Source organism: Podarcis vaucheri, assembly GCF_965113315.1.
Source record: "Podarcis vaucheri genome assembly, chromosome: 4".
NCBI classification, from domain to species: Eukaryota; Metazoa; Chordata; class Lepidosauria; order Squamata; family Lacertidae; genus Podarcis; species Podarcis vaucheri.
The window spans coordinates 80,942,878-80,956,759 of record NC_138762.1 but is presented as its reverse complement, the minus strand read 5'-3'; the positions used below and the strand labels follow the sequence as shown (position 1 = coordinate 80,956,759).

The following is a 13,882-nucleotide window of genomic DNA, read 5'->3' as shown; positions in this document are numbered from 1 at the left end:
TTTGGGACACATTTAAACACTAAAGAAAAACCTGCATAAAAACTCTAGATTGGTACTGATTTCAGTGACATTTGCACCCTGCCCTTAGTACTCTGGCTAGTAAGTACAAACTGTGTCAACTCTTACATCTGTGCAACGTCAATTTATTTTAGGAGCATTTTTAAGGGTTTAGAAGGGCTATTAGGGATGCTGGGGTCTGGTGCCTAGCTAGGCTTTTCAATTGAATGAAACAATAAAGAAGAGGTGGATGAGATAGCATGTACAAATAATGCTCGCATAGCTCATTTCTTTACACTCAAATAAAGAGGTGTATTAAGCTTAGTAAGAGCAGGAGAGTCTGTGCTAGTTCAGTGTTTCTCATACTTTTTGAACATGAGTCCCCCTTCTAAATGAACTCGTCTATTTTTCCTCCACCACCCCCTCCAATGACCCAGCAGCAATAATCTGTTTTGTAGGTGAGATGCAGGCAGAGAGAAGGAGACCCATGCTCATGTGTCACACATAACACAGTCATGTGTGAAGTGTTGGTACTTCATGCAAAGAGCTTTGGGTTGGGGTTCCACTCCTATCACCAGCGCTAGCAGAGAAACGGAGCAGAATTTATTTGACACCCCTCTAAAACAACATACTGGGAAGCATCATAAAAAGAAAACAGCAGGTCTTTCTGAGCAACCTTCTTCGCAAGGTTGACACACGGATGATAAGGCAATGAAGGGGCATCTGCTGTGGACATTTAATCTACCCAGGTTTGGACATGGGGGACAAGGGGATGTGCCACCTACTTCATGATTCCATCCCTCCCTGAAACCCCATGCCTTCCCTGTAAATCAGGAATGGAGAACTCTGGCTCTCCATATCTCCTTGGCTTCCATTATCCATGGCCATTGCCCATGCAAGTTGGGCCTGATGGGGCTTGGGATTCCAATAACTTCCAGAAGGCCACAGGTTCCTAACTCCTTCTAAACCACCCCTCATTTGGGCAACCACAGTATAAGAACAGGATTTGTTACATATTCTCATCCTTTAAAAAAATGTTACTGAATTGTTAACGATCCCATCACCTACCTCAATTCTCAGTGTATATAAAACTTGAGGTCATCTAACAAGAATTAGTTATCTTTTAATACTGGTGGATTTATGATTACAGTACTAGAGTGTTTAAAGGATTTGTTATTTTTCCAGCTTTTCAATGAATCTATGTTAATAAAGAAGTAATGCTTTGCCTGCACTGGTTGCAAAAATATGGAACCAATGTGGATTCTCAGTATCTTGTGAGTCTGGCCATCCTGGTACAGATGTAACACTTGTCTTATTTTTGCGTAAACTAATACACTTGGCCATAGGAACAGCACAGGATTAAACTCTGTGGAGGCCCCTAGGCAGCTGAAATCTCGGGGGATCCCTTGTGCGCTTGCTCTAGTGGAATAACATTGAACTAAGAAAGCTTGATTGTTATTTTCTTTCAAGATCAAATCCATATTATTTTGATCCGTTATTGCGGGGCCGCTAAAAGGTGTGGGTCCCCTAGGCCTGTGCCTACTCTGCCTATTTGGTAATCCAGCACTGCATAGGAAGAGAAAAGTTCAAAGACTGTGATAATGCATGGTTGCGATTCACTTACTGATTTCAATGTAGCCTTTAAAGGCTTTGGTTTTCATAAAAATGAATGACAAATGTAACATTTTCTTACTTCTGCCGACAGCCTCAGCATGCTTAGAAGCAAAACCTGTTACCTACTAGCAAGTAAATGCAATTAGAAGGAAGGCGGAAACTTGTCAATGTACCATACAGTACCTTTAACATCCAACATACGAACGATTTTTAAGATGCAAGTATTTGCTGGCAAATCTAGAGAAAGAAAAGAAACCTTCTATGCTTATGCGTGCAGAAGTGTAGGTTTCTCTGAAGGGCATGCTTCCTTATATCAAAATGTCCAGATTCACTGAAGTCGCTGCCAAATACTCGCTGACTTCCGTGGATTCAGGTTACCCCCTTAAGCCCTACATCTCTGTGCTTTTCAATAAGTTATGTATTCCTCCAGCGCCTAAGGGTCAAATTACTCAAGCATTACATCATTGTAGCGGAAGACATGTGCCCTGAAGGGGGAAGCCTCATTGATTATAGAGCAGGAGCACTACCTCAAACAGTTCTCTCTGAAGGACCCCGAAGGGCAGATATGCCACCAAATATAATCTCTGGGAAGAGGATCCATGTAGGCGGTGACATGATTATGTATGAAAAGTATATATAATAATTATGAAAGCCATTGAATTTGTATGTCAACTAAACTCCATCGGGAATGTATTCTAAATGCTGTACAGAAACAGGCAGTGGGTCAATCAGGTAGACCTCAGGGTGATTGCTAAATATCTGAGTCTCCTTTTTATATATATATATAAATGATGGAACCAGGTTTCTAGGGGTTCTTAGGAGAAAAGGTAGACTGCAGATGTCCATCCCACCTGAAGGAGCGTCTCCACCTCCATCATTCAGCCTGGACACTGAGGTCCAGCGCCGAGGGCCTTCTGGCAGTTTCCTTGCCAAGTTACAGGGAACCAGGCAGAGGGCCTTCTCGGTAGTGGCACCTGCTCTGTGGAACTCCCTCCCACCAGATGTCAAAGAGAAAAACAACTACCAGACTTTTAGAAGACATCTGATGGCAGCCCGGTTTAGGGAAGCTTTTAATGTTTAATAGGCTATTGTATTTTAGTGTTCTGTTGGAAGCTGCCCAGAGTGGCTGGGGAAACCCAGCCAGATGGGCAGGGTATAATTAATTATTATTATTATTATTATTATTATTATTATTATTATTATTATTATTACCTCTGTTAAAAACCTCCAATGAAGGGGAGTCGATTTCTACTTCTGAGTTTGTCTATTCCACTGTCAAATAGTTCTGGCCATCAGCAAGCTCTTCCTAAAGTTTAGTTTCAGTCTCCTTCCTTGTAATTATAATTCAAGCCAGGGACCCAATCACTACCCTAAGGAGTCTCAAAGCGGCTAACAATCTCCTTTCCCTTCCTCCCCCACAACAAATACTCTGTGAGGTGAATGGGGATGAGAGACTTCAGAGAAGTGTGACTAGCCCAAGGTCACCCAGCAGCTGCATGTGGAGGAGCGGGGAAGCGAACCTGGTTCCCCAGATTACGAGTCCACAACTCTTAACCACTACACCATGCTGGCTCCCACACCCATGACCCTGAGATGAAGAGCCTCATGCTCTATAGACCAGCTGAGCTGTCCCAGGCACAGAAGCACAAATGAGCCCCATGTTTGCAATAATAATGATTTAATAATAGAAAGACATTCATTTTGCCTACCACACACAGCAAAGTTGAATGTCAAAAAGAAAAAAGGGGGGGAGGAAGAAGCAAAAAACTTCTCCCACTACATTTCCTGGCACAAAGTGCAAACAACATACCATACAAGATGTTAACAGCAGTTAGAACACCCTTTCCTTAGGACACCAGCATCTCTAACGGAGGTGATTACCTGAGGAGAACAATAGCCTGATTGTCAAAATGCTCAATGCAAATGACAGGAAGAACGTTAGTATTTATGGATGTAATTAAATGTCACTTGCAGTGTGAGTGAGCTGATACCATGTAATGTTATATTTACTTGGCATCAAGGAATAGATTTCTGGGAATGTTTTAAAAAACAGAAGGAAGTCAGCTGAGCACTAAGCTGTAATGTAGCTGCTGTACACAAATGCAGGAAACCTATTCAAGTTTATGGGGTCATGGGACTTATTTTACAGTGTTTGTCAGCATATAAAAGATGTACAGGCAGAAATCCAAGCAGGTAGCAGGGCTTCCTGTTGTTGTTGTTGTGTGTGCTGAGGGTCATATGTACAGCATACTGAGCACATGATGTGTGTGCAAAAGGTGCTTGACTCTCAGAGGGCTTCCAAATGTTGGGTTTCACACCACCACCTCCACAAACACACCTGATCCTTAAGTGATGCTATGGCAGGTAGACACTCACAAACCAGGTGTCAATTTCTTTTCTAGTCCTAAAGTATCAGCAAGATTAGAATGAGATGAACAGCAAGCATTCCTGGGTGGCAGTGATCCCATCCCCCCTACCCCAAGAACCACTTATGAAGGTTACTTCTCTGCTAAATGTTTCTTCTGTGGGATATTTCCTGTTTCATATTCTGGTTCCACACAATAGTCATCAGAGTAGTTGAAGTCTGGAAGCACCTCTGGAGAACAAATGCATTCCATGGAGACATTTGACGTATGTCAGCTGATATATATATATATATATATGAGAGATCTTCAGGAACATTGTAGAAAAGTCCCACCCCATGGCAGCAGCACCCGTGGTGTTACATCAAATGAAACCACTGGGGATGGAGAGTATGGAGAATGAAAATCAAAAGCAATGCCTTAAAAAAGAATAAACTTTTAGTGATGCCATGATACCTTCCAACATTTCTGGGGATGGGTGGGTCCTGTGGGAAATTGGATACAAATTCCTTGTTGTGTTATTTGTGGATCCAGGTACAATGGGGGGCGTGCACAGACAACAATAATGAAAAGAGTCAGGTGTTGGATTATAATTAGGCCACAAAATTATTGATTACAGGTTTGGCATAGGCATCGGGCCTATATCTACTGAGTCAACTTGCTTGCTGGTCGATATGCTGTCAGTCAACAGATGGGCTTGACTGATGTTGGGGTCCCCCACATAGTGAACAGCTTCTGGTAGACTCCGAAATTCCTTTGGCTTCTGTGTGTCACTGAGTACATTCTTCAACTCACCCAAATGCTTTGTTGGTTCAGCTTGTCATTTCTACCTGGAATATATCCTGTCTTGTATGTAGCTCAGCACCTGAAGGATTCTAGGAAACAGATGGTATCTTTCAGGGCATTGCCATCACAGGATGGCACAGGATGGCACCATCACAGGATTGCCAGAAGGGAAAGTTGCATTTTAGACTTTATCTTTCATATGTTGCTCCTATTCACCTTGCTTTTACGGTGGTTATTCAGGGGAGCCTTTTAGCCACAAGTGACACCCTGGATGGCATGTGCTGAGATGAGTGGAAGCCACAAGAACACTAGATAGGCATGACCCCTGTGTGCAGGGTGCAGCTAGCTTGATAAGCTGCTCAGGCATACTGTCTCTTCTCTTGCCTTGAGGAAAGAGAGGTGTGGCATTATGCACGGAGAGACTCTTCTCCAAAGCGTTATCCTCTAGTAAACTCCATTGTGTACGGTGATACTATTATCGGCTCTAATTTGTGCTTAACCAACTTCAGCGGAGCACTAAAACATTGCTTGAGGGTAAGGTGTGGTGTACAGAGAAGAGCACCGGTTGGGTCCCTGTGATGAGGTGTTCTGCTAGGAGCGGGAGAGGCATCCCACAGAGACTTCCATCTTTTGCCTTGCTTGGATCAGTGACTCATATCTAACCATCAGGATTCCCATGGCGTTTTGGCAAAAGAGTTTCTGAGTCACTGTGCCACCATCCCCCTTTAGGATGGTTTGCTAAAAACCGAAGTACTGTTTACCTCTCTGCATCCCTGTGGAAGCGGAAAGATGACCTCTGGGTTTTCGTGCTTCAACAGGAATTCCATTGTTTTCTGTGATTGTTTACTGCAACTGAGGGATCCAGGTCATAAAGTATAAAGGATGATTTCCTTAAGATCTGCTGAGGTCCAACACATTTATTTATGTTTTTGCAAGAAGGGAAGAAAATTGCTGTCTTTAGCATTTCTATGCTGATTTATGCTAATTGTTTTCAATGTCACCATTTGTTTCCTTTGATTTATAAACCAGTTTTAAGCGATTAATGTGAACATACCCTGAATGAGAAGGCTGGCAAAATATCTACCGGTATGTTCTAACTAAGCGTCTTGTTGAGAACATAAGAAGAGTGGAGCAAGTATCTGTTCCATAGTCTGTCTTAGACCTGTGTCATTCATTAGGTTAACCAGAGATGAGGAATCGGTATCGCTTCAGATCTTGTTGGACTCCAACTCCCATCAACCCCATTTAGGATGGTTAAGGGGTGATAAGAGTTGTAGTCCAACAATATCTGGAGAGTCAAAGATTCCTTATCCAGGATGCAAACCAATTTATCACTCTACCCTCATTCATTACGGTGTGAAATTATTCAAGTACCAGTGCAATTCTTAAAGGATCATTTTCAGTAGCTGTTAATTTCACAGCCTTCCACCAAAGGGCCCGTTCAAAATGTAAGCACTAGTTTAAATCCTTGTCGTTTTTCCTGATCAGTGATGAAAGTTCATGTTTGCAACATGGAATGCTCCTAGCTTGAGGAACAATCTGTCATCAGAATAAAGTATAGCTGCTCTAGCTGTTTGGTTTTTGTCCGTAACTATTGGTTGGTTTTCTAATTATTTCTTGTTGGCAGTCATTTCAAATCATATCATCAAGGTCATGTCACTCTGAGGTACCTTTTCAAATGTTACTGAGGGGTGTTTCCTGAACACTAAAGTACAAAAATAATTTCACTTTATTTGTTCAAGGAAGGCCTTCAAACTGTACCTTTGAGTAGTTATCCTCTAACCTCTTCCTTGGGAAGATGCACCACTGAATTCAGTTGGACTTACTTCTGAGTCGGTGGACAAATATGCATATTTTCAAGTTCCACACCAAATCCAAGAGAGAGAGAGGGAATAATATAGTGATATACTTGACAACATTGAACTTTTCCTCATAGGTAAAAAAGTGGCTGACAGAAATTTGGTAGGTCAACCGGCAGCCGCTTGGGGAGTCCATCTTGTGGAGTGCCAGACACCATTTCTCAGTTAAATAATAAAATATCTAGCTGGCTCTCACTTCATGACAAACAGTTGATCAGGGTGGTCAACATGGAGAAGAGAACAAGGCAATGTTAGATGAGCAGGAAGTCAGGTTAGATTATGAACTAATGCGCACTCTTTTATCCATTGATACGGGCAAACAACACTGCTTGACACTCTAAGCGCAAAAGGTTTTTCTGTTCACTTACATTGCTGATGTATCATCTGATACATAAGAAGTCCTCCCTTGCCACACTTTTTGTATGTGCTTAACAACCAAGCAAAAAACTTAATATTCACTCGCCTACTTTATCCTGACATGTAATGGCCTGCCCAGTTTCTGTCAGATATGGTGCTGTTTCCTAATGATTCAAACTGTAGAAAATGTTCTCAGGGAGATGGCTGAAAATCATTGCTCTGGCTTCTAAATATTTCTGGACCATAACATTAGATGTCAACATGCCCAGAGAATTTGGATCGACATTCAAATTCTTTCAAGTACATTTTAAAAAATGAGCAGAAAGGTTAGCGAGCTCAAAGCTTGCGTGACTAAAAACATTTTCTGAACTTGAAAAAACAGAAATTCGGGTTTGGAGCATTTTGCAGCACTGGATCCAGAGCATAATCATATCAATGGAGAGATTTCAACTTATTCCTGTAATCGATCATTGCATTAAGTTAGGAGTGCTGTGCCTGTCATTGTACAGATGTTGGACTCGATTCCCATCAGCCCCAGCCAGCATGACCAATGGTCAAGGATGCTGGGAGCTGTTGGCTGGGTTAAAGGGTGGTTGATCAGTGTAACAGACGAGGGTCAAGTATAAGGGACTCACACTATGCAGCACCAAGTCAAGGCATCAGATCAGCGCAGCATTGCTGTACTGCAATATCTACAACTGCCTGGTGTAGTGTCCTACAACACTATTGCATTGGGTTGTGTGAAAGTGTATGAAGGAAGCAGAGTTTATTTGGTTGACAATCTAAAAGCATTCTGATGTAATTCCACACAACCAGAATACAGTAGTTGTGCGATGTTACAGTGGACATACCAAATAGAACTGTCTCATTAGCCAAATGTCACAAGATCGTCCACAAAGTAAGTCACTCTAAAATCCCATTTAAATCAATGGGTTTTAGCACTGACTTTTTTCTGTACTGTCTTGTGACCATTATACATAGATTCAAGAGCTTAGCATCATAGATATTTTACGTCCTTCATTTGCTTACTGTTGCCAGTTTTAAATGTCAACATCTTTCCTAAACCTGTCCAGTCTATTTATTTTGTTTCCTGGAATTGCCATTCCGTATTGTTGAAATGAAAAATCGTGTAAGAGACTGTTTTAAAAACAATTGGGTTTAAATGAAAATGTATGTTCGCTGGGTTGAATCCAGACTGACACTGTTATGTTTTGTTAAATGGGTCTGTTCCAAGCATGACTAAATCTGGGTCAAAACCCTTGAGAAGTCACTCAAATGACTTCAGAACATGTTGTAACATCCGGAGGTTCCCCTCTAACAGAAGGAGTCCTTTTATTGGAAAAAGCCCCCTTCTGTCAGATTAACCTTTTTTCACCAGAGGAAGGAAATCATTGGAAACCATCTAATCCAGAAGAGATGTATGTTCATTTGTGCTGTTTGTTTTCGGGATGCAAAATTAAGAAGTTGGGTTGAGAAGGGAGTTGATGTGTGAAATTTCTTAGAGCTATCAAATCCCTGCTTTGTGTTCCATGCTTTGTGTTGTCTGCCTGAATTAAGCAGTGTCTGGCCGTTCCATCCTTACATATGGCTGCCAAAATCTGTCATTGTGTTCATGAGAAATCACTGGAAAGTGGCTTTTATATCCGGAGCGCAGTGATGCAGTCCCCTAAACTGGTCCTGGTATGTGATTTCATAAGCAAATCTTCCCTCGGCATGTTCCTAGGGTTGCTATGTGGGGTATTGCAGAAAAGCAAATGTATACATTCCCGTATATAAAATGAAATGAAATGAGATAGCATGATGGTTTAGACAGTTAAGCATCGCTCTCGGTCCTACAGCATCCGTAATTGTAGCCAGGCTTTCTAACAGAGTTGGCTGAATGGGTAATTTCTGCAGCCAAACCCGCTAGATTTCCTTGTAGAACATCTCTCTCTTCTTCCCTCTTTGCTTTTCTGTGACATTTATTTTCCTCTATCTATCCATCTTTACCCCCAAACCCCTTTTGGGCTCATGACGAGCTGCATTAAGGACTTGCTTTATCTTTTCCTTCCTCCGCTTCTCCCACCCCCCATGTTCCCCCCACACCTTTTCCTAACCTGAAAGCATTATCCATTCCTTGTGCATTTATCTTAGCTTATGTGGTCGTCGTGAGATGAAGAACCTCAAGCAGTCAGTCTGCGGTTGATTTGAAAACAGGCGAGTCTCAACAATGAGCTTAAAGAAAGGTGTCAGGTATAAATCAATTCTTCAAACAACCAGGGTGCATTCCAAACTTCAGAGACACTTCTTTGTGCAAAGTGATTTCTCTCCCCCCCCCCCCGCTCTCCTTTTCTTTTCCCTCTGCCTGGAAGAGGATGAAAGTGGAGGAGTGGGGGCATTCATTTAGTCTAATAACGAGGGTGAAGCTCACAGGCATAATAATTTGGCAGCTGCTTTGCTTCCTGTAACAGTTAAACTTCTATATAGGTTTCTTTTTTCTCTTTTTTTTAAGCTGGGGGCTTCTCAAAAGCAAGTGTGTGTGCTTTTTGTTGTTGTTGTTGTTAAAGTGCTGGTGGTTCACCTTATGCAGGAGCCTTGCAATTAATCTTGTTTGTATTTAAAAAGACAGGTTCCCTCTATAAGCTTTCCTGGCCTATAATTAATGAAGATCAAAACTGTTACTAAGATGTTTAAGGAGGTAGGGTAGACATGGACAGTTCTGTAACAAGCACAGGAAGACTCTGTTCTTCACTCATATTTTTTCCACTCTTTTTCTTTTTTAAAGCGTTTCATATTCTTCTTTATATTGTTATCTTTGATTAAAGGGATGTGCAAATGATTATGATGGATAAACATTTGGAAGCGCCTAAAGCGCTAGTTCACACACTGCTTCTTTGTTGCAAGCTCTGATCTCTTATGTGGGGTCTTGGTGCCAGTTTCATGGCTATTATCATCCCTGCTCAATTACTCACTGCTGTCAATTTACAATGGAGACAGATCCATGTTTATTTGCAAATGCCTCAACACGCATTGGTACTACGGGTGCATATTACCGAGTACATATTAAACTCACAGGCAACTCCTGTTTTATATGCGACCTATATGTGCCCACAGGACCAAATCTGGAAGTGACCCAGAAACGTCATAAAAGTTGTCACTAAAAGGGTGGAACAGGGGCAGAGTGGGGTGTTTCAATTTCACATGGTTTCACGTAAGCATGCAATGACCCAGAACACAATCCCCACGCATGTACAGTTGCCTGTACTGAATTAGTGTTATCCTGCAATCTGAATATAGATTTTACATTCAAAAGATCACAACATATGGATATTTACCACCCATTAGCAGACTGCAAGAAGATCAGACCTATCCATTCTGGAGGAAATCAGCCCTGAGTGCTCACTGGAAGGACAGATCATGAAGCTGAGGCTCCAATACTTTGGCCACCTCATGAGAAGAGAAAACTCCCTGGAAAAAACCCTGATGTTGGGAAAGATGGAGGGCACAAGGAGAAGGGGACGACAAAGGACGAGATGGTTGGACAGTGTTCTCGAAGCTACCAGCATGAGTTTGACCAAACTGCGGGAGGCAGTGGAAGACAGGAGTGCCTGGCGTGCTCTGGTCCATGGGGTCACAAAGAGTTGGACACAACTAAACGACTAAACAACAACAAAGCAGACAGCCATAGCTCTTTCCACACTTTATTTGCGTGTAGAGCACCCAGTTTAAAGTGGGGTATACTTCTTCCACTGCCCCCAGCACCATGTTGCCATACCAGCTCTGTCCCTTGATTGTCCAGCACTGAGTGTGATTGTGTCTGCAAGGCAAGCTCGACCCACAAACAGCTGCTTGCTCAGAGAGACCCCATGCAGCCAGGAACCCTGCCCTATTTTGTGTTCTGATCACCTACAGTCCCTAAATATGAGCAGATACTAAGGCATGGGGCTTCTTTTGCAGACAACTGCACTCAACTTGTGATAATCAGAGTACAGTGGTACCTCGGGTTAAGTACTTAATTCGTTCCAGAGGTTCGTTCTTAACATGAAACTGTTCTTAACCTGAAGCACCACTTTAACTAGAGGGGCCTCCCACTGCCACCACAGCACAATTTCTGTTCTTATCCTGAAGCAAAGTTCTTAACCCGAGGTACTATTTCTGGGATAGCAGAGTCTGTAACCTGAAGTGTATGTAACCTGAAGCGTATGTAACCCGAGGTACCACTGTATGGCACTGATCTTCCACTCTGGCTTGAAATTGCGAGTGTCCTACACATGGGCAACACTTATATAGGACTCATCTTGCGACAGGAACCATCAAACTATTGCCAACGCAAGGCCATTCATCTGAGCGGTGTCTTCACTGGTGTAATTATTCCTTAACAAACCCTCTCAAAGGGCAACCAACCTATAGCCATTGCAAGATTAATGACCAAGCCCAAGGACAGGTGGGTCAGGAAGTCAGTGTCTGTATTCCCAGAGCTACTAGCCAGGCCCCTTTGATATGTCCTGTGGCGTGGACCAAAGGGAGTTTCCGCTCAGGTCCAATCCCTGGCTCCACCCCCCATCTCTCCCCCAGGAATCAACCAGCACGGCCAATTGGCTCCTTCAGCACTAAACTAGGACCTCTGGCTTCTGCTTGGATTTGAGAAATTGAAGGAAGTGGGCAGCTGCTATTCATCTTTCCACAGAAGTGCATCGGTCTCATAGTTCTGGCTTTCGTGTATTGTGGCTCCTCAGAGGGTCCTGACCCCTAGTCCGAAACCCAAGGCTTTGAATCAGGGATGGAGAACTTGCGGCCCTCCTGATGTTCTTGGACTTCCAACTCCCAACAGGAATGATGTGAATTGTTGTCCAACTCCATTTGTCTGCCTGAGATGAAGCAGCAAATGGTGTTCCTCAAGTCAAAAGCTCACAGTCCGAAAGGTTGGTCAAGTTATTTTGGCACCAGAGAGAGAAAATCCCACAGTACCAACAATAATAATTTGCTACCCTTCACGCCACCCTCAATCAGCCGCCTGAGGCTGCCTCTTCACTCTGCCTAACGGCAGGGCCGGCACTGGTCTTGAGGGCTACAGGTTCTCCATCCCTCTTTTTTTAAAAAAAAAACCCCAAGAGGCCTTCTCTAAAGAGAAGCAGGCCTCTGCCGGCTTCATTGCTATGGAAATGAAACACCTATTTTACAACAGCAGTTTAAAAGGTTAGCATCTGTAAGGTGGTGCCGTAACAGATTGGCTTAAGTGGGAACTGAGATCACCCAACATCTTATAAGGCTGAAGCCATAAACGGGTTTATTTCAGGCAAATGTATGCATGGGCCAAAACTTCAAAAGGAAATGCAGAGCAGTTTCATGATTTTACATGTAAATAAATAAATAAGTCCCAAATTGCCTTTGCCACTGGGAATTTGGTAGAGTGGGTTACCTTTTCCCTGCACTGCTTCAAGGAGTTATTGAATTGGCATCATCATAGGGATATTTGATTATAAAGTAACAATTCAGGAACCTACAAACCCCAAACTGCCTCTCAGCTGCACAATCTTCTGCCGGTTGTGTCAGTCCGTGCCTCCATTTTTTATTTTGCGTCACCACAAGAGCATTGGTAACTTTAAAAGAAATCTAAAAGTGGATGTGAAATGAATGAATGAATGAATGATCCATGGTGACTTTGATTGATGATGTGTGTCAGTTCAAAGAACGGCAGGAAGAGATTGATTTTTCTGTGAATCAGCGGAGCAAGATATAGGGCCAGCTGCTTCTCAAGCTCAGAACACATAAAAGGTTTTATAATGGGCTGGGTTCAGAGTATGTTATTCTTTTTCTGCTTCATAGGGGAGGGAGAAGGGGGGGATGGTTCCCTTGATCCTTTAGACTTTGAACCTGCAATATAATTCACAAAAAATAGCTTGCTCCAAAGGCATCCACAGACATCAGTGAGACTACTCTGGTGTAACTGATTTATGGGTTAGAACCATATGGCCTGATCCTATGAAGTTGCTTCCATTTTGTCATTTCAGAGATTTGGCTTCTCTTGCCACAGGTAAAGAACCATGCAAATGGGGCACAGGTCACATGCTGCGCTCCAATTGCTAAGCAACCCTCCCCTCCAACTGCCCCATGGTAAATAATAATTTTATATTTGAAAAAAGGGAGGGGTAGGAAATCTACAGTTTTGCTTTCATTCAGGCTATAGGACACCCAGTGTTGTTCCTGTCTTTTAAAAACTACATTTATATTCTCTCTCCTTCCCTGGAGCTTAGACACCACCACCCAGCACTCTCAGTGACAAGAAACAACAACAACAACATTTATACCCTGCACCTTGGAGGAATATCATTCACTAAATGAACAACTTACCCTTACAGCCCATTGCCCTTCTCTCTCTCTCTCTCTCTCTCTATATATATATATATATATATCCCTGTTTTCCAAGGACAGTCCTGGATTTACAGAAGCCACCCTGGGACTCAGCTATACGGCTGCAAATAAAATGTTTTAAGTGCAATATAGAATGCAACACTAGCCTGGTGGAAAACCCAATGTATTTTTTTTTAAAAAAAACATTTTAAGAACGGTTTTTATGTGTGTGTAGATTCCACCCTGGTTTCTTATTTGATCCCAGAATGTCCCGCTTTTCCTTCGGATGTCCCTGTTTTCATTGGAGAAATGTTGGAGGGTATGGTATTGACGCTTACTGGAGGTGAACACATAATACCTGCAAAACAAGGTATTTATTCTTAAAAGAAAAGGAATGAAGGAACCCATTCATCTTTTCCCCCATTCCACTCAACTGTATGAGTTTCTGTTGCCATGAAGTTATTTTAGAATGATTACATTCTAAAAAATATAACCCAGCAGGCAACGAGCAACTCTTTACCAACCCACTTCTCAAATCCTGTGAGTTACTTTGCCTTATTTTTCTTCTAGAAAATA

The 13,882-nt window shown here is 42.5% G+C and overlaps 1 protein-coding gene across 2 annotated transcripts in view; it reads left to right on the top strand.

Annotated features, from left to right (window-relative positions):
- EDAR (ectodysplasin A receptor) overlaps window positions 1-13,882 on the top strand; it is a 78,627-nt gene that overhangs the window by 19,211 nt on the left and 45,534 nt on the right. The window lies entirely within an intron of this gene.